This window comes from Bubalus kerabau, chromosome 2, assembly GCF_029407905.1.
Source record: "Bubalus kerabau isolate K-KA32 ecotype Philippines breed swamp buffalo chromosome 2, PCC_UOA_SB_1v2, whole genome shotgun sequence".
In the NCBI taxonomy this organism is placed as follows: domain Eukaryota; kingdom Metazoa; phylum Chordata; class Mammalia; order Artiodactyla; family Bovidae; genus Bubalus; species Bubalus kerabau.
The window spans coordinates 144884274-144905592 of NC_073625.1; the positions used below are offsets into that span (position 1 = coordinate 144884274).

At 35.9% G+C, this 21319-nt stretch overlaps 1 protein-coding gene across 1 annotated transcript in view; it reads right to left on the minus strand.

Moving 5' to 3' along the window:
• LOC129643919 (EGF-like and EMI domain-containing protein 1) overlaps positions 1 to 21319 on the minus strand; it is a 614705-nt gene that overhangs the window by 36068 nt on the left and 557318 nt on the right. The gene's annotated exons all lie outside the window — the stretch shown is intronic.

The following is a 21319-nucleotide window of genomic DNA, read 5'->3' on the forward strand; positions in this document are numbered from 1 at the left end:
CACTATCATACATAAATACTTACATGCTTTCATTGGTTTCTTGCAAACCTTTTCAGACTTTATGAAAATATAAGTGATACAAACATCTTCTATCTATCTATCACAGATACAGTACACATTGTTCTGCTTCTTGCTTTTATGTAGGGAGAGATTGAATTAAATTTGTAGATCAATTTGGGGGAGTATTGTCATTTGAACAACATTAGGTTATCTGATCCATGAACACGAGATGTCTTTCCATTTATTTTAGGATCTAACTTATTTTAACAATGTTTTATAGTTTTAATTACATAATTTTTGCACTTCTTTTGTTAAATATGTTTCTATGTATTTTATCGTATTCAATGCTATGGTAACTAGAATCATTTCTAGTAAAAAAATGATTACAAATCATTTGATTAAAAATCAAATAATGATGATTAAAATGATTTTAATGATGATTAAAATCATTATGATTTACTATGAAGCATAGTAAAGTCATTAATTTTACTTCCAGATTTTTTAGTTGCAAGTGTATAGAAATCCAATTGATATTTTACATTTTGATCTTTCATCATGTAACTTAGCTGAATTTCCTTATTATTCTAATAGCTTTTATTTTTTAAGGTGTATTTCTTAAAATTTTCTGTTACAAGATCCTGTCATCTGCAAAGAAAGATATTTTACTTCTTCTTTTCTAACCTGGATGCCTTTTATTTTCTTGCCTTTTTGCTTTGGCTAGAATGTCCAGTACAATGCTGAATAGAAGTGGTATGAACAGATATCTTTGCCTCATTCCTGATTAGATGGGGGAAGCTTTCAGCATTTCATTATTAAGTAAATATTAGCTGTGTATTTCTCATAGATTTCATTTATTGGTTGAGGAAGTTCTCTTCTATTTCTAGTTTGGTGAATTCTTTTATCATGAAAGGGAATTAAATTTTGTCAAGTTCTTTTTTTTTTTAACCTGCATCTATTGAGATGATAAGGTTGGTTTTAATATGGTATATTTTTAAATACATAATTTTTAGATGTTGAACCCATCTTGATTTCCTGAGATAAATCCGATTTGATCATAGTGTATAGTTCCTTTTATGTGTTGTTGGATTTGGTTTACTAGTATTTTGCTGAGGATTTTTAGGATCTACAAGCATATAAGATTTTGGTCTGTAGTCTTCTTTTTTTGTGAAATACTCTTCTGATTTTGGTATCAGGGTAATACTGGCCTCATGGAATGAGTTTGGGATTATTCTCTCCTCTTATATATTTTGGGAACACATTTTTCAACTGATGAAAAGAAAACAACTCAGAATCCTATACCCAGCAAAATTACCCTGCAGGAATGAAGGAGAAACCAAGACATTTCCACATGATGGAAAACTAAGAGAATTTATCTCTAGCAGACTACTCTGAAATTATGTCATTTTTTTATAAATAGAAAGGAAATTATTTTTAAAGAAAGGAATGGTGGAGCACCAAGAAAAAAAGAAAGAACAACAGCATAAGAAAGAGCAAGAATAAGAAAAATATGAATACATACATATATATACAAAATTTTATGTATATACAAAACATTATATATGCATTATATATACAATATATAGAGAAACATATATAAATACAATAAACTTTACTTCCCCTCATGAATCTTCTAAATTATACTTAATAACTGAATAAAACATAACATTGTCTAATATGATTCTAAATGTACATAGAGAGAATAGTTAAGCAATTATATAGGAATGGAAAAGAGTAGAGAGAAAGTAGTTAAGGTATCATACTTCACTTGAACTGGTAAAAATGATACTACTGGTAAATAGTTATACACAATATAATACCTGACAGTCAGGAAAAAGCTAGGTAAAGATATACATTCAAAACTGTTATGAATAAAGGGAAATGGAATTCTAGAAAAATGTTATAGTAGTGTATAGGAAGACATGAAAAGATTCATAAAATTTAATAAAACAGAAATAATAAACAGAAAAAAAGAAATATCAAACAAGTGTGTCATTACATGACTACATTCATGTAAATGACTTACTATGCCAATTAAAAGGCCCAGTTTTGAAGAATGACTTAGAAAACATGACCTAACTATATGCCGGCTACATGAAACTCACTCTAAATATAATGATATAGGCTGGTAAAAAGTAAAAGGATGGAAAAAAATACATATCATACAAACACTGATCAAAAGAAAGCAGGAATGGCACCATTAATATCAGATAAAGTAGATCTCAGCGCAAAGAAAATTACCAGAGACAGAGACATATAATAATAGAAAAAGAATAATAAAAAGGGCAATTGACCAAGAAGACATAACAATCCTAAATGTAGGAATTCCCAGGTGGCACAGTGGTAAAGAATCTGCCTGCCAATGCCGGAGATGCAAGAGACACAGGTTTGATCCTTGAGTTGGGAAGATCTCCTGGAGGAAGAAATGCCAAACCATTCCAGTATTCTTGCCTCGAAGTTTCCATGGACAGAGGGGCCTGGTTGGCTACAGTCCATGGGGTCCCAAAATGTTAGACATGACTGTGAATGCATGCATAGACACGCATATGCACCAATCAATAGTACTGCAAAATGTGGAAAAGAAAAGCCACGATCAACCCAGAAGATCTAACTGACACTTAGAAAACACTACATTCGACAACAGCAGGATATATATTCTTGTCAAGTGCCTCCAGAACACTAAAGAAAACACATTTTCTATGTGATCCATAGGCCACAAAAAATCTCAGTGGAAAACAAAAATCATCAAGTTGAATAAAAATAAAAATTCAATACCAAAAATTTGAGGACACAGTTAAAGCAGTGCTGAAAGGGAGAGAAAGAGGGAGAGAGATTTGTGGTACTAAATCCATTGGAAATGATCTCAAATCAATAATCTAAGCTTCCACTTCAAGAACTCAGAATAAGAAGAGCAAAATAAATCCAAATCAAGTAGAATGAAGAAATAGTAAAAATGAGGGCAGAAAGCAATAAAATTAAAAACAAAAAAATAGATAATACTATTGAAGCAAAGAGTTGGTTCTTAGATCAATAAAATTGGCAATGGTGACTGACAAAGAAAGTAAAAAATACAAATTACCACTGTTCAGAATGAAACAGGATATTACTATAAACCCTGATGACATCAAAAGAATAGTAAGACACTACAAACAACTCTGCTGAATTTGGCAACTTGGATGAAATGGGCTAATTCCTTAAAAGAAATGCAAACAATCACAACTCAATCACATGAAACAGAGAATGCATATAGCTCTATATATCTGAAAAAAATTAATTCATAATTTAAACATTCCACAAAGATAAATTTTCTGGCCTAGATAATCTCACTGAATAATCCTACCAAACTTTTAAGGAAGAATTAACATCAATTCTAAAATTTCTTCTAGAAAATAGAAGAAATACTTTTTAACTTATCTATTTTATGAAGCTAGTATTCTGATACCAAAGCCCAGCAAAGACTTTCTATTTCTAAAAAGGAAAAAGAAAAGAAAATACTATAGACCAATATCACTCATCAATACAGATGCAAAAAATCCTTCACAAAATTTTAGCAAATAGAATCAGTAATATATACACACAAATTATACAGCTTGACCAAGGAGGGTTTATTGCAGCATACATAGCTGGTGAAATATTCAAAATCAATGTAATTCTTCATATTTACAGAATAAAGAAATTCACATGATCATATTAATTAATGTAAAATATTTGACATAATTCAATACAATATTCTTGAGAGTCCCTTGGACGGCAAGGAGATCCAACCAGTCCATTTTAAAGGAGATCAGCCCTGGGATTTCTTTGGAAAGAATGATGCTAAAGCTGATGCCACCTCATGCGAAGAGTTGACTCATTGGAAAAGACTCTGATGCTGGGAGGGATTGGGGGCAGGGGGAGAAGGGGAAGACAGAGGATGAGATGGCTGGATGGCATCACTGACTCGATGGACTTGATTCTGAGTGAACTCCGGGAGTTGGTGATGGACAGGGAGGCCTGGCGTGCTGCAATTCATGGGGTCGCAGAGTCGGACACAACTGAGCAACTGAACTGAGCTGAATACAATATTCATGACAAAAAGAAAATGGGAGCAGTGAGAAATTTCTCACCTAATAAAAAGCATATATAAGAAACCTATAACTAATATTATGCTTAATGATACTGAATTAATCCCCCCTGGGATTAGGAACAACACAAAAATTCTTACTCTTATTGCCCTATGCAACATAGTGCTACCATAGCTCACACAATCAGGCAAGAAGAGGAAATAAAAGGATCATAGATCAGATGGAAAGAAATAAAACTATTCCCATTTGCATATTACATGATTTGAAAATCATGTTTGAAAATCCTAAGGAATCTACAAACTCTCAGAACTAAAAAGTGAGTTCAGCAAGGTAGCCGGATACAAGGTACACATACAATGATAAATTGCATTTAGATATACTATCAAGGAACACATGGACAGTGAAATTAAAAAGGAAAAACATCTGCAATTACCCAATTATAGGACACATTCTATATCTTTGAATAGATTATATACAATTCTTTGAAGGCAGGAAGCTGACTTATATACCTTGGTATCCTCATATATTTAGAATCTATATAGAAGACATTTTATAAACTGTAGTTTGTTGGAAAGAGGATACAGTTATCAGAGATTTGGTTTCAAGTATAGGTCTGTCAGTTGCTGAAAAATTGAAGGACACAATAGATACAGGATGATAGACTCTAGATGCATTCAAGGGAATAGGACCGTGCTCTTGCCATCCTGGACTGTTCATTCTGCTGGATGAGGTAGCCAGTGTATGAGTAAATAGATAAGAAAAATCATCACAGATTATTGTGAGTGCTGTGAAGGAAATAAATAAGATGCTGTGAAAGACAATAGCTTAAGAGGAAAGCCTTGACTGGAAAAGAGAATTTGGGGCAGAGGTCTCAAGGCACTGAGGTAGAAAAGGCATAGCATGTTATTGTCATCGTTCAGTCCCTAAGTAGTGTTCAACTCTTTGTGACCCCATGGACTGCAGTGCGCCAGGCTTCCCTGTCCTTCACTATGTCCTGGAGTTTGCTCAAACTCATGTCCAATGTGTAGGTGATGCTATTCAACCATTTCATCCTCTGTCACCTGCTTCTCCTCCTGCCCTCAGTCTTTCCCAGCATCAGGATCTTTTCTAATGAGTTGGCTCTTCACATCAGGTGACCAAAGTTTTGGAGTTTCAGCTTCCACATCAGTCCTTCCAGTGAATATTCAGGGTTGATTTCCTTTAGGACTGACTGGTTTGATGATCTCCTTGCAGTTCAAGGAACTTTCAAGGGTCTTCTCTAGAACCACAGTTCAGAAGCATCAGTTCTTCAGTGCTCAGCCATCTTTATAGTCCAAGTCTCACATTCATACATGACTACTGGAAAACCAAAGCTTTGACTATACAGACCTTTGTCGGCAAAGTTATGTCTCTGCTTTTAATACACTGTCTAGGCTTGTCACAGCTACCATAAGGAAGCCTGTGGCTGCACATGCAGTCCACAGTGAAGATTCGGGAATTAACTAAGTTCAGTAGTAAGGCACTGAAGAGTTTAAATGGATAAGTGGCAGGGTCAATAGTAAAATTTCCAGGTCTCCTGAATCTGCCCCAATAATCACTTTCTCCTTATTGAGTTGGTTAAAATATGTGTATTTTATTAAGAAAATACTTCATTACAAAATGGTAGCCCTGAAGCCACATAGGATAAAATCTTTCACTGACTTCGCAATCTTAAAATCTCTCAGTATCTTGCATTCTTATGCACAGTTAAGGCATTTCAAATTCCAAAGAAATCGCTGTTTCTTTTTTACTTTCTGTGTAACTTGAAGAACATAAATAAGAAGGTAATTTGGATGTATGAGTTGGCATGGATTTCACTAATATGTTAGTTTAAGAGCAGTTTAAAATAATACGTTGCAATTTATCTTGAACAGCTCAAATTCTGGCCGGGAATCATTTTAAAGGTTTGATTATTAGTCACAATTTTGGAAAATGTTTAAGTAAAAAAAAAGCATTTATCTTATTTTATGTATTCCACTACAGATTAAAACCTTATTTAGATTTTTAACAAATATGATATAAAAATATGATTTAAAAATTGGTTGTGATTATAATATTGATTTCAAATGAATCTTTGTCATATACCTCTACTTTCCAAAGACTATATGGGATAAACAGCCACAGAGAAATTCCTGAGTTATTTGTAAAAATTAAATTCATACTTATCTTGCACAATACATGAGCCAAATTACACCTCAAACTTTTTAAGAAAAGATTCTTACAGAAAAAGTACAAATGTACACCGAGGAAGCTAAATGTTACTTAATTATAATCAGGGAGGCAGATTTCAAGCTCAATACCAGAAATTTTTCTCTCTTAAAGATGTTCTATTACACTTCCACAAATTTTCAGTCACCAGTTTTTCAACAATTAAGTACAGAAGAATTAAAGATGCCATGGAAAAGATCTGGCTACTTTTGTTCTTATTTTTAAGACCTCTCAATACTCTCAGGTAACACTTTCTCCAAATGACATTCTCAAAAGTACAAGTTAGTAACCTTCATGTTAGTTAGTAACCTCCCCATAAGCCACAAGGCATTTGCTAAAGGTATTTACTAGTCAGAGCCTTTTGATTTCCTCTCTCTAGATTCTCATTTCTTGAGTTTCAAAGGTGCTTGAAAACCAATGATGCTATTTGTAAGGTTAAGATGTCTGTGTTTAACAAAGTACCCATGTGATTAAACAATGCACATTTTCATAGATGCAGGTATATTAGCATTGTACCAGGGAATATGTTCTGGTCCAAGAAGTATATTCCTAATGAAAATTAATTGGATATACGTTCATAAAATCTCCACTCTATAATCCCAATAGCATCCCTAATTGTTGGTGTTTTAAATATATGATTATATGTGAAGTAATTCTATGTGGAGGATTTCTGTGACCTTAACACTGTTCTCTGGAGTAATTCCTACTCTTCTTTCCAAATTGAAGTTAGATATCATTTCCTCTTAAAAGCTTTTTTTTTGTAGCCCTTTAGTCTGGTTTACATCTGTTTACTGGGGTTCCTATGCTATGTTTTGCACAGCTGTGAACTCTTCATGCATTTGTCTCCACTACCAGACCATGATATTCTTGATGGCAGGGACCTTTGTTTTTTGTATCAAAGAACTGTTCAGTTCCAGCTCCAGTTCCTGGTCTATAATGGCAAGTTGGAAATGTCCCTTGCAGGAAGGAAACGCATGGCATAGCAACATGTGAGAGAATGGTGAAGATAAGCAGATTTTTTATCTGGTGAAATACCACATTATTATCCCAAGCCTGAAAGAAAAAAATCCTCAAAGCAAAAATGAGATGAAACAATCATTTGGTCCATGCTCTTGGAAAAGAGACAGAAAACCCCCCAAACCTTTAGATTTTCTTTTTAAGTCTTGTTCATTACTAATATTATTCAATTCCTACACTCACTCTATCTGTTAAAGTCCCTCAGAGAGTCAAGATTTATTTCTAGCACAGCATTACACATCCCTTTCATCTAGTCCTAGATAAAATGCAAGAAATCTATTTAGTTCATGGCGAGAAGTGCGGCTGCCGTTGGAGCTTCTACATGCTTAATGAACTGCATGTTCACTTGAAAGGCTAATCCCATCCAACTAGAGTTCAGGCCATTATGAGGCTTACAAGGGCGCTCAGACATGAAATGCTGGCTAAGACTCTAACTGAGCTTCATAATAGCCAGCATCCTGGTTTATGGGACAGGGATATTGTATTCATCAAAGGGCAATATAAGACTTTGTATTGACTGACCAGAGAAACTAGTCACATCTTCCTAGGCTGCTATAGTTTAGGCTAGCTGTCAATTTGGCAGTTCCTGGGTTGCAAATTGTGGACACTATTGCTTAACATTCATGTCTGCTTCACATCCCAGCAGTGGCAGCTCACCATTGACGATTGTTTCCTAACTGCAGTCCAGCCCAGCTGGAGAGCCAATTTCTAACACAATTGCAGCCTGCTCTGACAAGAGCTCTGGTAGTCAAATGCCACCCTCTCTGAGGTACTTTGGAGCCTATCACTTTATGGAGCACTGGTTGATGCAATGAGAAAACCAATGGGCAGAAAACAACCACTTTTTAAAGTTCATTATATTATTGAAAATTCTGTTCTTCCACAGAATTACTATAATAATTATTGTCTATAATATTCATGTCGACATTTAACAAGTTAAACTTTCTAAATGGCATATGAAAAAGGTCTAAGAGGCATGAATTTGTAGCCTGACTCTGCCAGGGCCACTAGCACTGTGACCTTGGGACAGTCATTTGACTTCTAGGAGCTTTAAGCCCTGTATCTGTAAAAACAAACATAATAATGACCATTTCATGATATTGTTGCTAAATATGAAGTGAAATAAGGTATGTAAAACAACTAATACAGTATCTGGAGTAATGGTCAAATGTTAGGCATTGTAAGTGATAATACAGTAAGAAGAGGAAGTGAAATGGACAAAGGAATAATAAGCTACCATCAGAAAGAGAGTTTGGAATTTGATATATTTGAAGTAAAACAACTGTGAGTGATGTGAAATCCAGAGTGTGTTCAGGCTTGTGAATAGCTACAACTGACTGGAGTAGAGGGAAAAAAAAATTTTTTTTTATGTAGGGAGTTAAAAGAATCAAGGCAAATAATAAAATCAGGAATGATTTACCAAATTCCTACTAAGTAAAAAATCTTACGAGAGAAAGATAAATAAGAACTTCTACTATGTGGGGAGATGAACAAGTACGTACAAATGGGGAAGGATGTAGAAAGAGAAGACCAATTATTAGCAAAAGAATCAGACCAGGTAAGAACAGGGTCTCAAAGTCTAAGGAAAGAGACTTTCAGAAAGGAAGTCAAGTGTAAGCTGGGTGAGCTGCTGAAGGGTGACAGTCAAAAGAAAGTTATGAGTGCTCCATTTGCACTAAGTACTGTTTCAGGCACTTCACTCATGTTCATTCAGTACATCATGAATGTAAGTACAATGACTTGAAAGTCAGATAAGCAAAAGTCTTTCTTGAATGGTATCAGGGAACAAGGGGATGACCTGAAGGGATAATAACTCCGAACTATGCAACATTTGGAAACCTTCAACAAATAATAATAATGATTATAATTGTGGATAAATAATTGTTAAAATTAAGATAATATATGCTTAACATATTCCAGGATCTATTATAAGTGCTTTATGTGCATTCATTTCTTTAATCTTCATAAGAACTCAAAGAAGTAAGTACAGTTTAAATATCCATTTTCTAGAAAAAGAAACTGAGGCAGAAATTGTATTCAAGGTCACAAAGCTAAAAAGTTACACAAGTGGGATTTGAAGGGGTAAGGAGGGCTTCAAATTCAGGAGGCTGGATTTAGAAACTTGTTTCTTAACTCCCGCATTATACTAGAGGAGAAGAGGTCTGGAGTATCTTGTGATAGCTATAGAGATGAGATACTTACAAACACAAGGTCATAAAGGGTGGTGTACCCAGAAGATAAGTGATGAGATGACAGAATTAAAGGTGGATAATAATGATAAATACAGAGGACAGCCACAGGGGCAATAGAACTTTTGTTCCTGGGAGATGGGAGAAATGGCATTAAAGAAAATTTTGAGAATCTATAGAAATTGATTCTTAAAATTCAGTAAGCAAGGACTGGGAGCTGGAAAAGTGAGACCCGGGAAGACTGCACTGGCTAGAGTACATGAGGTTTGAGAGCAAGACTTGGAGTCATCAAAAACTGAATTCTAGTCTTGACTCTATCAAGAAACTGTTATGTCACCCTGCAGCTGAAAATGTACTCCTCTTTGCATTAGGGTTCTAGCAATAACTTCTGTGAGCCAGGGAACTTAATAAGCCTTACACACACTACTTATTTAACCTTTATTCATAACCTTATGACATATATATGATTATTATGCCCAGATCACAGATGAGGAAATACTAATGAGTTTAAATTAACAGCTCATCTTCACAGTGAATGAGAGAGCTGGGGTTTTCAGCCAAATCTAGCTAATCCCCATAGTCTTTTAAACCACTGTGTCACACTGATTCTTTCCAGATGTTATCGAAGAGAAAAAATAGGTTTGAGAACCTAATCCACAACGATGGTGTATAAATATAGGAAGGCAGGAAGTTGAGAGCAAAGACAACTGTGGAAATTTGGGATCAGTTATTTGAAATCGAATATGTGTGTAGCACCCACCCCAAGGACACAGTTGGAGTGCTGGCTAGGAAGAACTTAACCCCAGAGTTGTGAGCAATTTTTTAAGTGGGGGCACTTGTTGGGTGGGTGGTTGAGGTATGAGATGTATATGAATGATTTGAAGAGAATTCAATTACATTGGATCATTTTAAAAGTGAGAAGACAATGAAAATAGATCTTCATCAACTTGCTTTTCCTAAATGTAGACATTATTTCACAAGAATTTTCCTCTTAATGATGCAGGAAGGATTTGGGGATACTGGTTTACAAACGGGATACACATTTTTCAAGGAAAGTCAAATGTTCAAATATATATACAGATGCCATCCTTTTCATTTAATTTCTGGCTTGGAAAATGTTAAAATATAAAAAGCTCAAATTGTTTCCAAAGTGCTGCTGTAACTTAATATCTGCCATCAATAATTTCCATGTATAAAGGCATTTCCAGACATACTAATATTGCAAACAGGCACAGTTGGAAATTCTATTAAAGCAATGGTAGATATAATTCCTTGATGTATTTGCAAAACGTACAGTAGGTCAGCTAAGACCATTTAAACTCAATGCTCCAATAATCATTTATTCAGCTTCTAGATGATCTCTAATTCAAAGGATTTAGGCAAACATTTCTTTACAGCAAATATCACAAAAATAAGAAGCACAGGACACTTTCCAGATCTGGACTAATCAATCATCAAACCCTTACTGAAAGCCTATAATATATGCATGGTACTTGTATCTTAAAGATTTTGCCAGATTTTAATTCATATGAATTATCTTTTAGACTTCAACATATTTTATAACTCTAAGATCAGAACAGAATTATTAGGCTTGTTTCCCAACAAGATACATGGTGGTGATGTGTTTTGCTAGAAAAGAAAAAAGGATTTGAATTTAGTGCTTTATTGCTTCCAGTTTTCAGTCTATGTGTGTCAGGCTGAGCTGCCTTAAGATTTAAGTTTGCATGAAAATTTGATGCCGTGAGTGTGCAAATAACATCTGAACTCTAACAATTTTAATCAGTGGAATTTATCTTAAGGAAATTATCATTTTGGGAGCAAAGATTTATCTGTAAGAATATTTTTTGGTTATTTTCTTTAAAATAAAAAGTACAAATCTAATTATTCCACATCAGGATTATTGGAGTGCAATTATAAAAACAAGGGTAGGCTATGCATAATACAGTCAGCTGAAAAAATCTTGGGTTCCAGAGTGCCAGTTCCTGGGTTCAAATGCTGTTTCTGCCACTTTCATGCTATGAAATCTTGGGCCAAATACCCAACCTCTACTGTGCTCCGTTTTGTTTTGTGTAAAGTGCCTACTGTATACAGTTGCTGTAAAGTTAAATGAGACAATCCATATAAATGTTCTTTGCAGTGGTGTCTGACTCAAAGGTATTTCTAAGTATAAGCTATTATTATAATGCAATCATTAAATATTATATGTAAAAATTAAACTTTAAATGTTTGTAATTAAATACATTACATAAAATAGTGCATTACATATTTTAATAAGGCAAAATATATAACGGAAGACACTGTACAATCTTATGTCATTTATTTATGCAAATTAAATTCTTGAAAAGATGTATACCAATACATAAAAACTGTTACTTTTGTATGGTGGTATGGATGGTTTCTACTATTTTTCTTTTGTGTTATTTTATTACCCATTTTTTCCAGATTTCCTTCAATGAACATGTATTGTTTTTATAATAGAAAGCATAAAGCAATAAAAATAAAATAAATTGCATGGCATGTATTGATCCATTACAAAGTTAAGAGGACTTCAGGAGAAGTTGCTGCTTTCAGTATGTCAATAGATCCTGAGGCAAGAGATGTTAATGACACCAAAAAGACCACAGGGAGAGGAGAGGTGTGAAGGGGACTTGGTGTATTCAGTATAAAGTAATAGAATTCGAGGTTGATGACAGTAGGACCAAAAAGTCGATGTCTGCTGAAAACCAAAAATGTGCAATTTCAACCTCAAGATCACTCACTATCACTGAAGGAGAAAGTAATTGTTTCTAATGATCTGGAAATAGACTGGTCTTACCTTGAGTTACATATGTAAGGCCCTGATTAAATTCATTAACCTCTTGATGTTTTCTTGGGGTTATTTTTATTTTCAGCTCAGTTTTAGGTATTATTTCAGTGTCTGAGACTATCCACCCCCATGGTAAGAGACAAAACTGGAAGGACCTTTGATCATTCCAAATGGTGTTTCTACACCTTCAGTGTTGGTTTCCCTAATGTATCTTCTTTAACTTTGATTTTTTTTTTTTGGTACTCCTTTTATGATGCCAAATTGTTTGGTAACATCACTGCTGGTTGCTGGTCTCTAAGATTTCATTATATATATATATATAAAATATATACACACACATGTACATATATATATTATATATATATACACGCATATATGAATATGTATATATACATAATATCTCCCCAGTGACTCAGCAGTAAAGAATCCACCTGCAAGAGCATAGGAGATGTGGTTTTGATCACTGGGTCAGGAAGATCCCCTGGAGGAGGGCATGTAATCCACTCCAGTATTCTTGCCTGAAGAATGCATGGACAGAGGAGTCTGGTGGGCTATAGTCCATAGGGTCTCAAAGAGTCGGATGGGAATGAAGTGACTTAGCGTGCACGCACGCATAATATCACATTCTTGTTGCCTTCTCTTTATTGCCTTGGACAGTGACGTGTTATCAGCAAAATCACAGTCCTGTGTCCCTGAGCACTGCAAATGTCCTTCTGACTGACATATGATTATTTGTGGGTTCTTTATGAAAATTTAGCTGAACTGTGAATCATCCCATAGGCTTTAACATTTTCTAAAGTCAACTCCTTTGGCATAATTACATGATTTTGAGCTTTTATTAAAAATGGTATAATGTGATTAAATCCATGAAATTCCAACCACATGACTTCGTAACTGGAAACAGAAGGATGTTTAAATAATCCCAATAGTTTTTTGTAGAAAAAAAAAATATGTGTAACAGCAAAGTCCTAAACATTAACTTGAAATAAAGTAATTAAACTATGCTGAGACAGTCTAAGTCAGTGCTTGGGAAAAGGCCTCACGTCCCTGTCCCCTATTATTGGGTATTCCATGAGTTCAAGGAAAAGAGGTGCTGGTTTCAGTTTACTGCTGGACTAGCTTTTCAATCAAATTAATAATCACCTTCCTAGGGACGGAAATATCACTCTCATGCTCACTGCCAAACAACAAAAAAAGAAGAGATCCATAAATGTTTGTTGAACAAATAAAGAAGAGCCTTCCCATCTTTTGCTGGATTAGGATTAGATGACTGTAGGCAGAGAATCTGCTTCTGTCAACAAAGAACTTAATTATTCACAGTGATTGCTAATGTCAGCTGTGGGAAGGCAGCATTTTTGGGGGACTAGTGGAATTTCCTACTAACTGTGCCAGAAGAAAATGACTCTCCATCCTGATTTTATCCCAACTATAACAAAACAACTGGCCTGGGAAGTTTGTCTACACATATATCAAGCTTTAGTTCACCCACATAATTTTAAAAGCAAGAAACATTAATATGCTCGTTTTCTTCTTCCCACTTCTATCTAAAATCACCAGTTGTTACTTATTCATTGCTGGCAAACTGTTGACTTTATAGATGCTGAACATTATCCAGCATAAGAACATGAACTTGGCACTTGTAAATTCAGACCTATCTCTGTTGGCGCCCAGCAAAATGGCCTCTGTCGCTTTCCTTTGATTACACTGAATGACTCAGCAGAATCATTCACAACTTAAAATGTGCACAGTTGCGGAAATAAAACATGCATAATTTCAACTACAAAGATCACTTTTTTTGTAAATGGTGTTAAAATAGGATAGGGAACTTCGCTGGTGGTCCGGTGGCTAGGACTCTGTGCTCCCAATGCAGGGGGCCCGGTTTCATCCCTAGCCAGGGAACTAGATCTCACATACTGCCCCTAAGAGTTCACAGGCCACAAATAAAGATCCCATGTGCCACAACGAAGATCAAAGATCTCACGTCCTACAACTAAGGCCTGGCATAGGCAAATAAATAATTAAATGTATATATGCTATGCTAAGTAGTGTCAGTCGTATCCGACTCTTTGCGACCCCATGGACTGCAGCCCACCAGGCTCCCCTGTCCCTGGGATTCTCCAGGCAAGAACACTGGAGTGGGTTGCTATTGCCTTCTCCAATGCATGAAAGTGAAAATTGAAAGTGAAGTCGCTCAGTCGTGTCTGACTTTTCGCGACCCCATGGGCTGCAGTCCACCAGGCTCCTCTGCCCATGGGATTTTCCAGGCAAGAGTACTGGAGTGGGGTGCCATTGCCTTCTCCAAAATGTATATATACATATATATTATATATACATACATATATATAATACATATTATATATACATACATATATATAATACATATATATATACATACATATATATATAATACACACATATATACATACATATACATTTGTATATATACATACAAATAATTAAATGTATATATAAATACACACACACACATATATATATGTAATTGGTAGGGTATCTTTTCTTTCAATGTATAATGGGTATCTTTGCCTTACCCTACCCACCTTGTAGTATTCTAAACTTGATCCCAATTGCCCTCTAGTCTTAAGAAAATAAAATCTAGGGTTCATTAAAATCTCTCATTCTTTTCTATAATTTAAAGTGGTCTAAGAAAGATTTCTAAAGAATCCCTAGAGTATATAGACTGAAGGGAGCTCATGTCTTTGATAGTAAGATGCCTGTGACAGAGAAGCAGTGATACAGCACTAAATCCAGTTAGGATAATACGGACAGCTTGGTTTTCAGGTTGGAGATATGTTGACTAGGAGACTTACTGTTGTTTAGTCAGTCAGTCAGTCACATCCAATTCTTTTTGCAACCCCATGGACTTTAGCCAGACAGGCTCCTCTGTCTATGGCAAGAATACTGGAATTGGTTGCCATTTCCTTCTCCAGGGGATTTTCTCAACCCAGGGATCAAACCCAGGTCTCCTGCTTGGCAGGCAGATTCTTTGCACTGAGCCACCTGGGAAGCCCACCCACAAATTCATACATGTGATAAGACTGTATGGAACTAAGCACACAAAACGAAAAAAAACTCAAGCAGCTGAGCACAAATATTTTAATTCTGTAAAGTGAAATTTTCTTTAAGAGTTATCTACAGTTCAAAGCTCACTTCTATGAAGTGTCAAATCCATCAGCCTTTTAAGAGACATAAAGTTATGAAAAGGTATCACCAGAACCTACCTAAACATTTCAACTAAGAGTCAAGAGAAAGTTAAGTGTGTTGTCACACAGAAATCCAAAGAGAATATCAGAAGGAAACAAGTTCAATATAGTCATACTAATGTTGCTAAAAGAACTGGAGTGGAAGCCCAGGATGGTGAGCAAGTGGGAGAAAGAAAGAAAACATGGTTCAAACAGATCCTGGGAGAAAACCCAGGACAAATTCTGCCTTTGGCATTATCTGCTGCTGCTGCTGTCACTTCAGTCGTGTCCGACTCTGTGCGACCTCATAGACGGCAGCCCACCAGGCTCCCCCGTCCCTGGGATTCTCCAGGCAAGAACACTGGAGTGGGTTGCCATTGCCTTCTCCATTGCAGGAAAGTGAAAAGTGAAAGTGAAGTCGCTCAGTCGTGTCCGACCCTCAGTGACCCCATGGACTGCAGCCCACCAGGCCCTCCGTCCATGGGATTTTCCAGGCAAGAGTACTGGAGTGGGGTGCCATTGCCTTCTCCTTGGCATTATCTAGGGAACCCTTATTTTTTGTTATAGGGAATAATAGTAATAGACTCTAATAATAGTCTTGTTGCAAAACCAGTCCAACTCCTACCAAGTTAAAAAGAAGTCTGTCTTTAACTTACTGGGTTTAGGTGGTAACCCATATCCTTCCACACCAAAGAGATCAGTTCTGGCAAGAACCTGATCTAGGAGACCAGAAGGGGAGAAAACATTGAGATGTTAAGAAAAAAACAAACAAAAAATGCACTTAATTTGAAGGAAAAAAAAAAGCTAGAACCATTTAGGGAATAGGCAGTGATTCCAGAATTTCAACAGAAGGATCTTCAGGAAAAAACACCCAGTTTGGAAGAGAAGGGCTTCCCTGGTGGTTCAGCTGGTAAAGAATCTGCCTGCAATGTAGGAGACCTGGATTTGATCCCTGGGTTGGGAAGATTCCCTGGAGAAGAGAAAGGCTACCCATTCCAGTATTCTGGCCTGGAGAATTCCATGGACGGTATAGTCCATGGAGTCGCAAAGAGTTGGACAGGACTGAGTAACTTTCACTTCTCACTTTTGAAAGAGAATGCAGTCTTAAAGCTGCATTTTCATAAAAGGAAACATGGCATTTATATTTAGATGTTATGCTAGAGGTTAATAAAAATATGAAAAGTTGAAAGGATGGTTTATTTGCGTTTTCCTTAGGACTGAGAAAACATATATTGCTCATATTAAAAATATTTATCATTTTTGGGTACAATTGGAAAATTGATAAAAATTTGGGGAGGAGGGCTAAAGCTTCCCCTTGACCCTCGCTGCCTCCTGAACTGAAAGAATTGAAGCTAGCATGCAGAGTCTCTTCAGGGAATTTTAATTAAATAAATATATTAATAAAAGCGAGATGTGTTTTTTATCAAAAACATTACCATGAATACATATAGCTTTTTCTATTGAATCTGCAGACCATTTCTTCTTGATGTATAAGTAACAAAATATGCAGTGGAGAACAAAAGCCCTCACCCATCTTGCTTAGTTTGTGCATCTCCACTTTTTCTAGATATCTTTGTTTGTGATTCTTCTAAACTCAGTGGGATCTTAACATCACTTAACATCACTTTAAAGTCTTGAATTCTGTCACATTTCATTACTGTGAATCATATTGCTATCTCTGGCTGCCCCGCCTTAAATGTGAGTGAATGCGAACCTAAGGACACAAAGGGTTTCAGAGACAAAAAAGGCAACAGCTGTTTATGGAAAGCAACGTGTGAAGTAGATTGTAGGGGGGAAAAACGATTGTTTCAAACACACAATCTTGCAAAATGGTACAGAAGGCTGGAAAAAGTTTTACTGCTCTCAACACGTTGCTCCTTTGCAGCAGGTAATATGTGTTCACTGACTTCCTCTCATAGTATCTGCCATCTCATTTCAGCTGGTGGTGTGAAAGGCTCCAGGGCTGGTAGTGTTCATCAGTGATCTGAATACACCACCGCTCATAGCCCCCATTGTTAACAGAGCAAGAGCTGACAGCTTGAATGTTGGAAGAGGCAAGAAACAAAGTAAAACAGATGTCAAAATATCCTGTGCTTGTCTGGGCATAACTAGCACGCTGAGGAATCAATTGCTAAAGGAAATCTATTTCTATCTATTTCCTACCTACTCCTGAGGTTCTTTGGCTAAAATATTTTGATATGATCCCCCTCCCCCAAAGAAAACCATCACATATATATTAGTCCCAAACTCATGAGAAACCATGCAATCATTATCTACAACATTTTCATTCTAATAAGATGTATTTCTTCCTTAGTGACAGAGTTTCTCGCATTTGGAGGACAATATCCTTTCAGGGAGTCAGAGTAATGAGAAGAAAATTTCCAGCTGCTGCTACAATTCATAGTACATACATGTCCACTGGAAATATGAAAAAATGCTCTATAAAGGGCTTTTATACTGCCTTACTGGAAATGATTTTTTTTAATGATAAAAATAAGTTTCTAATTTTATTTTATCTTCACCTAGGTCATAGTAGCGTGTCTTGCACACAGTGGTCATTTAACAAATCCTGCAAAATTATATCCAAGGACCTGGCAGTTGAAAAACTATGTTGGGGACTGGGAAGGAGTGTAAAGTCATCAGTTTTCTAAAACTGATTATGAATTAAAGAAGATACTAGAGAACTACTCAAGGAAATTAATTAACATTCTTCTGCTTTCAACTTCATTGCATCTGTGAGTTCCTGAGGGCAGTAACCACCATGTCAGTTTCTTCCCAACACTAAAGCCACTGCTTAGAACAATGTATGGGTTATGTTCAGTCATATCCAGCTCTGTTGAGTGTTAAAAGCCTGTGTGGCTTCAAAAGGGCCCCATACTTGGCTGAATGCTTAGCCATCATCATCTTGAAATTCCTAATACGTTTTGAACAAGGCATCCCACTTTTCAGTTTTGCACTCACCCTTGCCTATTATGTAGGCAGTCCTTCACTCAGTACATGTGTGGAATGAATAAAAATAAATGAACAAAAACAATGACTACATAGCTTTTCCATCCTATGAGTTCCAAAATTTTCAATTAAGTTTGGAGGCCCTCAAATTTAGTCTCTAGAATTTCCCTGAAAGTAAATGCAGCTTTAATATTCAAAGTTTCATGAATGGCATCCCTTTAGAAAAATAAAAGGGAAGTATAGCACACATTTAGTGTTATTTCAGTGTATTTCAACATAACACTGTTAAAAAACATCTGCCTGAAAGTAAAGTGAAAGTGTTAGTCACTCAGTCATGTTTGACTCTTTGCAATCTCATGGACTGTAGCCTGCCAGGCTCCTCTGTCCATGGAATTCTCCAGCAAGGATACTGGAGTGGGTTGCAATTCCTTTCTCCAGGGGATCTTCCCGACCCAAGGATCAAACCCTTGTCTCCTGCATTGCAGGCAGATTCTTGACTGTCTGAGCCACCAGGGAAGTCCCAAAATATCTGCTTACCACATTGTAAAGTGTTCTAGATGTGAGAGCCAAGGAGTTGACACAGAAAGGAAATGATGATCTTATTCATCCAACATGTGATAAATATTTAAGTTGCATCATGTGTAAGAGAAAACAGAAAATACAAGGAATTTGAAATGAAACATGCAGCTAAATGATTCTTCAAAAATTGACTGTAAAGGAAAAGCAGAGGGAAAAAATAGGAGAAGACAAGAGTGTGACATTTTCTTAATGTATTTAATATTTGTCAAATGGCAAAATGCATAGACCAAAGATCAGAAGAAATACAGATATGTTCATAGAAGCTGAAAAAAGTAGACATTTCAGCATTTAAGATAATCATAATCATCTACTCTTGTGTCAATAACTTGTTTCATATGATAGGTTGGTTCAACTAAGTAGTAAGCCATACTAAAAAACTATAATAATTTAGGCAATCCGTTTCTGATACTAGTATAAACAAGTTAATTGATTCAAAATCATATCTGATGGACAAAACTTGGTACATAAAAGAACTTAATGTACTTAATATTTCACAAAGATAGCCTAAAATCATTAAAGAAGAGAAAGATCATTCAAAAATGATGCTGGGATAATACTGAACTATCTGGAAAACACATATAATTTAAATCCTTGCTTTACATCATACACCAGAGTAAATTCCAGATGGATTAAACATTCAAATCTAACAAAATAAAACTACAAAATCACTAGATAAAATTATCTATATTTATTTATAAGCTAGATAGAAGACTCTTAAAATTCAAATGGAAGAAACAAATGCCAAAACAAAACATAAATATTTTGTGCTACATAAAATTTAAACATGAATATACTGAAAAACAAAATATTTACAACAAATGTGACCAAAAAAACCAAATCAATGATATATTGACAGAAAAGTGGAAGAAAGAAATATACAAACAATTTTTAAAAATGTACATCAATACACAGAAAATAATATATTAATAAATTATGATAATAATGAGATGCCATTTTAAATTACTATAATGGATTCCATAGTGTGTTGCCCAGATTCCATTTTGGGACTGAAATTCTCATTACTTCAGCTCCTAGGGGTATTGGCAACAGACAGATTTCAGCTGTGTCCCTTTCCAGAAGGGTCATTAAATGAAGAGAGACATCCTGCCCAAGGTCACATGCCCTGCTCTAGCAGCCTTCACCTAATGACTAGCCCAGTGTTAGAGTACAAAGTCCTGCTGCCTTCTCCAAAGCTGGGCCAATCTGAAAAGCTACTCTAGCTCTGACATTTCCAGAAAATTGCCTGAGGCTCTTGCAATTGCATCTCAATTCATTCATACACTTACACAATTCTGCTTCCCTCATCTCTCACATGTGTTGTCCCCAAGAACTCTCTTCAATAAATGTCCCATATGCACATCTCAGAGTCTGTTTCCCAGAGTTCTCTACCTATGATACTTGGTAAAGAAGGAGGGTGAGAAAAATCTAGACCTGCAGTGAGAAGGATGTTAAGCATCAATTTCAACCTCAAGACCAGCTTCAGTGCAGGGACTATAGCTCATTTCACTAACTTTACTCGTGCCAATTTTCCTGGAAAAGACAGCAACCATAAGCCTAGAGGACAAATCATTATACAAAACTAGTAGATCTGAGTGGCACAAGGCATGGTGTGCAGTAGCAGCTCCAGCAACATCACTCAGTTGAACCACACTCATTCCTCAACTGCTGGACATGGCAGCACACAGCTCACAACCAAGTTCTTCTCCAGAAGAGTAGCCCTCAGCTGAAGGGAAACTCCTCATTTAAGGTCATGCCCCTCCCAGGTCAGGCTGCAGGTTGTTATAGGCTGTTGAGTCCCAGTTGCTTTGCCTCAAGACTGGACAATTTTGAAGGGACACCCCAGCTCTCAAATTCTCTTGAAAGGTCAGTAGAACCCTTGTTGAAGTATTGTACTTCAATTTCTCCCTCTGTCTTATCTTGCTAACCTTACCCTTCTCTTGTGTTGTTTCTAGTAAATCTTTTGCACCAAAATCTTGGAGTCTGTTTTTAGGGAACCCAAGCAATGACACCAATCACACTGGGAAATGATGAAAAAAAATATATTGTATAGGTCTTCTTTGGGCATAATGAAAAAGGGCAGGTTTTCCTAAAATATGGCTGATAGAAACTTAACTTGTTATTTTCTGGAGGACTAGTTGACAATAAATATCATTTCTGAGGTCATCATTTTTTGTATCTTGATTCATACTAAAGAAATAATTATGGAAATATTCAGATTTGGCATAAATGTGCTTAGCAGTTACTGTGTTCAATATAGCAGCAGAGAGAGAAAACACACAAAAAAATCTACAA